This window comes from Coturnix japonica, chromosome 9 (assembly GCF_054131305.1).
Source record: "Coturnix japonica strain WE chromosome 9, WE-NBRP24, whole genome shotgun sequence".
NCBI lineage: Eukaryota > Metazoa > Chordata > Aves > Galliformes > Phasianidae > Coturnix > Coturnix japonica.
Window position 1 is genome coordinate 11420743 of NC_140671.1, and position 8476 is coordinate 11429218.

The following is an 8476-nucleotide window of genomic DNA, read 5'->3' on the forward strand; positions in this document are numbered from 1 at the left end:
CCTGTGGCTTAATATGGGCATTTTATTTGGGATCATCACTTTCTTTTCACCACAAAGCATACCATCATCACTGCAAAACACTGTTATGACACATTTATCTGATTACCTGAAAGCATTTAATCGGCATTAATTCATTAGGCCACAGCAGAAAGAGCAGACAGTGAACAGACAGTGGGATAACCTATCCCCAAGCCTCACCCCAAAACGTAGCCCTGAGAAAACAGAACTGGGGCATCTGCACCCCACAGGACTTTGCTGCTGAAGCAGAGCCTTGAAGACCCAGAGTAAAGTGAGATAAGCCAGCAAGTGAGAGCATGGGAAGGGATGTGACACAGGATGCCCCACAGCCCCCAGAGTGCTGGGCAGGGCCACCCATCTGCTCCCAGTTTTGTCTCTCAATTGGGCTCTGCTTCCAGCACACTCACTGTGCTTCATTGGTTTCCAGATCGTATTCCTTGAAGCTTTCAGTCACGACCACAGAGCAGCTCTGTGCCATCTCCAGAGACCCCTTGTTTTCAGATTTGGGCCATTTTATTCTCTTGGCTTTTTTCTCCTTATTTTATCCCCCAGCCCATTAGAACTCTGCTCACCTGGGCCAGGTCAGAGGGGAGCTGCAGCTCCAGCTGTGCCTGGGCTCTTTCTGGCTGTCCTCTCAACTCATGTCTTCCAGCCTCACTGCAAAGCCTCCTCGCAGCACATCTGTGCCTCTCCCAGCAGCATTTCCTGATGCTCTCAAGTTCTCCAGAATCATCAACATCATCATCATAATCACCTGTGGATGGTGATGGGCTCCTCTGCACATCCCTCTGGTTTTGCTTTACACTGCTTGTGTAAGGATGCTGCTGCCCATCATACAAACCTCATACATGACTGACACATCACTTGCATCCCTTGATCAAACAGGTGATTCTGGCAAGGAGCAATTTAAAATGAATTAACAGAAACATGGACACTTGTGTAGGTTAAGTCTGTGTTAGTGCTGGCAGGCTGCAGAAGCAAGTGGAGACTCCCTCCTTATTTTAGCTCCTATCTTGGCACTTACTTCACTGCCTGGATGGCCGTGATGCTGCATCCAACCTATCCATCCTTGCATCCCAAAAATATTGTTAATTCCTTTCACAGCTGCCTGCAGATCCTGATGGCCAAGCAGTTCTTCTGCTGATAAAAAGTTGAGCATCAGTCAGTAAATCAGAAGCAGCAGAAATGCTGAATCATAAAATCTTGCAGCATGATCTATCTTAGCTGGGTTTAGGAGCTGCCGGGAGAGCATACCCACAGGAAGAAAGCAACATTTCTGTCTGTAGCATTGCAGCCATTGCAAGGCAGGGAAATGAAGGTGGTTCATCAGCTCCTGCAGAAGTAGGTCAGCAACTGGCCACCCTGTTCTCTCCTCCTTCTGCCCTACGTTCCTGCCTTCAGTATCAGAATTGCATTCCAAATGAACCAAATGAGAGGTGCTACAGGGTTGTACCCCATAGGTGAATAACACGCAGGTAACTCAAAGACACTTTATGAGCCCTGTCTCCACCTGAGGCTCAAGCAGGTCAGAGCACAAGCCTCCAGAGAAGGACCCTGCCTGGTCAACCCAGAGAAGTGTAGATAGGGCATTTGGAGAAGGCACAGTGCTCCCTGTACATAACCTTGACAGGACCCACATCCCACCTCCACACCCCGTCTCTCCCATTCTTGCATGCCCTCCATGCTCTATCCTATTTCTTGGAGGCTCACCAACTGACCTTCTGGCCTCTGCAGAGGTACACTTTTTGTGCCACAAGGCTGAAAACCAAAACTCCACTACTTGTTTCCAGATCAGCTTCACAGTGAGGTGGAGGACTGGTATGTCACCAGCTTCCCATCCAGCAGCTGTAAGGTGGCACCCAGCATGGATTATTGTAGGAAACCTGCTTTAGCGAGGCTGTTGGATAAAAAAAGCTCTTGGGGCCCCTTCCAACACCTAAAGTTCTGTGATTCTGTGACTGATTCCATGAAATGCTCCAGCAGAGTCACTTCTTCCCCATATTGGAGTGTCACAAGTGCTCTTCTTGTTGCCAAGGCAAGTGCCCATCCACTTCCCTCATTTTTCTTCTTTGCTGATGACAGGGGTCAAGAGTGAGCCAAGGGTTTCAGTCCTGCTCTGGTCTCTCCCATCTCAGTAGTGTTCAGCATCTCCCAGTTTGGAGCCAACATCTGAGCACATCTCACTCCCACAGTAGCTTCCTCATAGCAATGGTATTTCATTGGCCAGCTCTAATTTGTGGAGATACGTTTTGGAGAAGGAAGGACTGGAGTCTCCACCAGCTCCCTTGGTGTCTTCCTCGTTGGTTAAGGATTGCAGGTCCTCAAAGGTGTGCTCCTATTAAAACCTACAGTCAGAGACACAAGCAAATTGAGAGGGCAGAAAAAAGGGTGCTTGGTGACAGAGGCAGGAGAAGGATGGAGAGCGGTGCGTGAAATTGTGGACAGATACATGCTGAGATGAACTGCACCGTGGAATAGCTGTGCTTGGCTGATGCATTCACTGGACAAGAAGAGACCCCAGAGAAGGAAATGGGGATCTACGGGGCTGTCCAAGCTCAGCATAGCTCCCTGGCAGCCCCTGCTATGCCCAACCTTCCATCTCCTTTGACTTGAGGGTTTGCAGAGTCACTGCTGGAGCAACATTGGTAGGGGGGCACTTCTGCTCACCACTTGCCTTGCTCCCTCTGGCACACGGCTGTCCTCACTGAGAAGCATCCAGCCCTGTGGATGGCCAGCCCCAGCAATAAGCCTCACCACTCCATTGTCCCTCCAAGATACCGTCCTACCCCCTCCCTGCTGCTCCTGTCTCTCCTGGCAAATGCTCCCTATCCTCCTGGATCCAGCCGCTCTCATAATAGCATCCTTTTCATGGAGACAAATTGTCCAGCCGGGGGCTGCACCTGAGGGCTTTCACCCTTTAACAAATAGCCTTTTAATTTTCTGCCAGAAGGGCATGGAAAGAGGGGGGGCTGGAAGGGGAGAGGGAAAGAGGGCTGGAGCGGGGGTTGCACAGAGGAGAGAGAATCAATCAGACATCCATCTTCATCATTGCTGCCAAGGGACCATTTGCACTGGCTGGAGGCCCCTGGGGGAAGGTGGGGTGAAAAAGAGAAGTGGTTGGGTTGAGGGGGAGGCAGGAGGCTGCGAGTATGGGGAGGGGTGTCATAATGTTACACTTCTGAAAGCCTTGTGGAATGGTTGCCCTCGAGGAAGATAAACAGCAACCCTTGGAGCCCAGGGAGCAGCACAGAAGGCCATTTTCCTGCTTGCTGATGAGCCTGGGTCTGATCTGGAAGAGGCAACCCCGGCTCAGGGCACACAGCCAGGGGACACAGGACAGCCCCTGCAGGCTGAGAGCTCCATGCAAGGAACAAAGAACCTCAGGCAGGATCCCTGCAGCGCCTTTCCTCGCAGTGAGGACAGACATCACACACAGCTTCCATCCCGGACAGATGAGTCCGAAGGTCTGTTCTCCTCAGTGCCTCCCAGCAAGGAGCACACAAACATTTTCCTCCCCTCTCCTCTAGATCTGTCACGTGGGGAGACGAAGCAGCAGTGCCAGCTTTGGCTGGGATCTGTCGCCTTTCCCAACAAAAATAAGCAAAGAGGTTAATTAGATGTTTGCAATCCAATTTACATCTTGTTTGTGAAACCAGTATTTCAGCTGTAACCCAGCCTGAGAGCCCCTGTGCCCTCACTCTTTTGCTAAATTTATTTCACAGCTTCACAGAACTGGCTCGGCTGTGTTAGAACTCTCCCATTATCATTTTATCATCGCCTCTTACTCTGTAATTACAAGCTGCTTCCCCCTCCCCTCTCCCCAGCCCCCTCCATGTGTAAAGTGGAGATGCTGGCATTGCTTTAAGTTTTTGCCTAGACTTGCCTCACCCACCGGGGAAGCTCGGCCCTGATGTCAGCAGATAAGCAAGGGAAGGTGGTGGGGGAAGAGGGGCACACTGCTCGTGTCCCCAAGGATTGAGGTATTTCTAATTCACCAATAAATGTAACCAGACACAAAGAGCGGAGCTCACAGGCAGAGGTGTGTCCAGACATGAAGCATTTCAGCAATGGGGATGTGTCATTGCACGACTTGAAAACAATGAATGGGGAAAAAACAGGCACTAAGAGAAAGGATGCTGCCTGGATGCAGGTGGACAGAGCTACACTGATGTGCTTTGTTACAAAAATGTGGTTTTGTTTCAGTCACCTGTGAGCATGAATCAGACGAGAACTTGCAGGCAGCGCAAATGCACACACACACAGAAGGCTCAATTGCCCATGAGAAGGTTCATGCAATTAAACAGGCAGCCAGCTCCTTTCATGTGGCGAAGAAAAGATTAGTGGGGAGATGATGTTCCTGGGGCAAATCCATATGAGGAGATTTCTTCAGGAGTGCTCCTGGGAGCAGGGAGCCCAGCCCTTCCCAAACATGGGACCTCAGGGGCAAGGAGGAAGGAAAGTCAGAACATAGGCCATTCTTGGAGGAGGCAAGGAGAACCTTTTCCCAGACAAATCCCTGCTGGATGTGGAATGGAGTTCCGTTCCAGTCTCAGCAGCACGCCTAGGGACAGCACGGAACACTTACGTCTCCCACACACCTTGCCCCTGTCACAGGTGGGTGGCTGCAGCACAGTCCCCCATCCCCAGTTCTGCTCCATGCACACTGATCATCTGCAGGCTCAGCACCAGGCAGAGCCACCTCGGTGTTCCCCTAAGACAATAACCAAAGCTCCCACTGTGAACCAACTGCAGCTAGGGCTGAGGATACCACCCCTTCCTTGCTGTTAGAGGAACACTGACTCCCCACTAACTGGGAGGTGTAATTCATCATGAATATCACCCAATGGGGACAGCCATGACGTCCGAGCACCCAGTCTCGTCAGCTCTATAACACGGCACAGAGAAGGCAGACTCATTTATAACCCACAGAGACGCCAGCTCCAGATAACGAATTTCCTCCACTCTGCAAAGGAGGAAAAGTTTGCCAAGACTAGAAATAATCACCCTGAGGCAAGGCAGGCACTGGACTCCAGGCATCTCTCCCCCCTGCCGATGATAATCCCCTTTGTGACTGAGTTATGGGCCACACAAAGAAACCACAATCTATCACCCGCTTGAACCACATCTACCCCACAGATTTCCAGCTATGTGGCAGAGCACACCCAAAGAGAGATCCCAGGCTGGCATCAGCGCAGGAGATGCTCCCTTTGGAGACATCTATAGGACTCAGAGAAGACACTGCAGGCAATAGACGCAGCAGGCATGAAGAGTTTAACACCCTGAGAGCACAGCCTACTCCTGCATGCATGGAGGCTGAAGCCCCATCAAGTCCGCATAGCTCCATGATGTTAAAGCTTTCCCCTCATGCATATAAGCAAGCAGGGGGGCTAATTGCTTCTTATGACACTATAATGGTCAGACTATTTACAGTAGATTAAAATCCAATTCATAATAAGGTATAATAACTTCGTAAATGCCAGGATTTGTCAAAGGGTGAGGAGTGAGATGAAGAGTCAGAGCTAAACAGCTCTGGATCTGGAGTCTGAGACACAGCCAGAGCCCTAGAGGACTCTTGCCAAGATGAGGATGTTTTTTTGGTTGGATTCTCCCTCTTTATTTGCTTTTTCCCACAGGTTTAGCACAGGGATTGGAGGAAAGGACCACAGTGAACAGAGACCTGGAACCCAACATAACAAAGGGAAGGAGCAATGCAAAGTTCTGCAAAGCTACCAGAAGGAGTGTGAGCTGCTGTTGTGTGACCAAGCACCTGGATATCCACAAAACATCCTGGTCTTCAGCTGCCAAAAACAGAGCCCCTTTCCCCAGACACTGATCCTGGGAAATCCTCTGGTCACTCTGAGACCTAAGGTATCCTTGGGACCAGGATCCATCACCCGTATAGAAAAGCCTTACCAGTCCACACACTGGATTGATGCACAGCATGCTGCAACATCAGACCTCCTTGAAACCCACTGGCACAGCCAGTTCTACTGGAACGCTCCCATTCAACCATCCATCACCCAGAAAGGACACAAGCAGAGGCTCTTGGTCCACTCCAGTGCTTCTCCAAGCTCTGACCCTTGTGTGCATGGTGCTTCTTGCAGCTGTGGGTGTTTATGTCCTGCAGGAGAATGAAGGCTGAGTTCCAGTCCTGTTCAGGTTTGTTTCCTGCAAACCTTCCTTCTCTTGCATGTTTATGGGTATGACCTTGAATAAGCCCAGCGACACATCATTCCAGACTTGTTCAGAGGAGGTATTTATTTATTCCCTGGCAGTGACATGGGCTGACAGTGCCCTCTGAATTTCAAATAGGGCTCAGCTCTATTTTCATAGTCTGTGTGTCTCTGCTAACAAATAACCACAGAGGAAAGAGTCCAAAAAGCTGACACTGAAATGGTCAGACACCAAGCTAGGAGATGTGGTGAGCACTCTGCCCAGGATAACTGGGCTCTCCAAGTGTGCAGGTACCACTCCACTGCCTTCCCACAGCATAAAAGCAGATCTGTGATGACAAACCCTCTGGAAATCTGTTTCTTCAGTGTGCAGTGCTGTGGGGGTGTCTCTTGTGCTGCTGGACACTCACTATCCCCAGCTTGTGTCTGCAAAGTTGCATACTTTGGTGTTGAGGAAAGCTAGATGCAATATTTGATTCCCTAAAAAATAAAGCCTTCTCTTCTCTGCAGAGTCTTCCTCAGTAGGATCACTTAAATAGCTACCCCATGCATGGGAACATAATAGGAGCACTGAATTGTAAAAGCAGCCACAGCTGTAATATTCTTTGTGCTTAAAAGAAGGTCAGTCAAGCCTCAGATACAGCAAAGATAAACTGAGATTTGCCGAAGTCACGTTCACATCAGCAAAGAGCTCTGCCTGGCAAAGGCTCCACACAGTGCTGCCCATTGTGTCAGCATACAGCAGTGCCCAGGATCATCGCAGGATTCACCACCTCTAAACCATCGGTAATGAGGCAGATTTGCATCTGGAAATGCAAGTCAGGGTCAGGTCCAGCAGCACAGCCCAGGGACCAACAGGCATGACACGACAGGCCCAACACCAAGACCAGAAGGGGGCTGGTGTCCTCACCAAGAGGGTCTATGGCCAGGGATAGGCAAGGCTGAAATAGGTGAACCTAGAGCAAAGCTCAGAAAGCAAAGGAAGGCTCTGATCTGAGCTTCAATTGGAGCTCCCAATGTGGGCAGAGGGTGTGGATTGTTAGTGAGGCTAGTCAGGGTCTTTACAGCTTTTCAGTACCCACAGTGACCAACAGCTGCCTCTATTCAATTGTATGGGTGCACTAAATGGGGGCTTTGCTACAACATGGGCTGAGTGTTTACTCAGCATCCATGCAAAATGAAGAGGTGTTTTCTGGTATGAATAAAGGTACTGGATCTCAGATGGACATTGAAGCTTTTGGAACCCCAGAAAACATCTGTGGCAGCTCCTGGAAAGGTGACGTTTTGTATCCCCAGAACTGTCTGAGGTAGCTTGTCCTTTTGGATGGAACTAATGATGTCACTGTGGGGTAGTGTGTCACTGTAGAGTGTGCATGTCACTGTGGGGTACCATGTGCAGGGAGAACCTGGAGGAATTCCCATCAAACTGGAACACAGCAGCCCCCCACTGCCACCACACAATCAGGGCTGAAGTCCAAGGGCTGCCAAGAGAGCCTGGTGCCTTGGGGAGCGGAATGGAGCTTTCCTCCTGCGAATCCCAGCAGAAGAGATGAGATGCTCATAACCCCAACCTGAAGCACAACACACAAGTGGAAGCTGAATCAATATGCGCAGGCAACAAAGGAGGTGTCCAGCAAGCTGACATGATGTCTCCTGCATGACAGATTGACTGGTGCCTGAGAGCATTTGGCCACATGGCAGCTCTTAGCACTAGGATGGGACAAGGCTTCTTGGCCAGCATCTGAACCAATTACCTACACAGTGCTCTTCGATTCACAAGTACCAGGAAGAAAAACAATTTTCTCCATTCTGGTTTTGTTCGAGGATGAGTGGGAGAGAGCTAGAGCAAGCAACAGGGATGAAGTGCTCTGAGAGAGCGTCATTGCATCTTGATTGGAAGGAGCCCATGGCCGCAGCCCAAGTGAAATTCCAACTTTATGACATAATGGGCTTTTTCTAACCAGCACTCACTATTAACTCCGGCACTGGCTTAAACCGCCTGGCCTCAGGCACAAGCAAAGCAGAGCTCATATACTGTAAATGTTAATACTGCTTTAGCACTATAATAAGCTAAAAGGTGGATGCAAGATCTGGCACATTAATTCCTTTTTTTCATCTTTTTAGCACATTTTGGGGTAATATGAACAATAAATATTTGAGCTTATGAAGGTTAATGTGTGGATAGTCCTAGAGTCTGGCAGTCTCCATTAGGAAGGCAGCAGCTCCTGTCTCACACCAGAGTCCCCAGAAGTGATCCCACTAATCCAAGGACTATATCAGCCTCC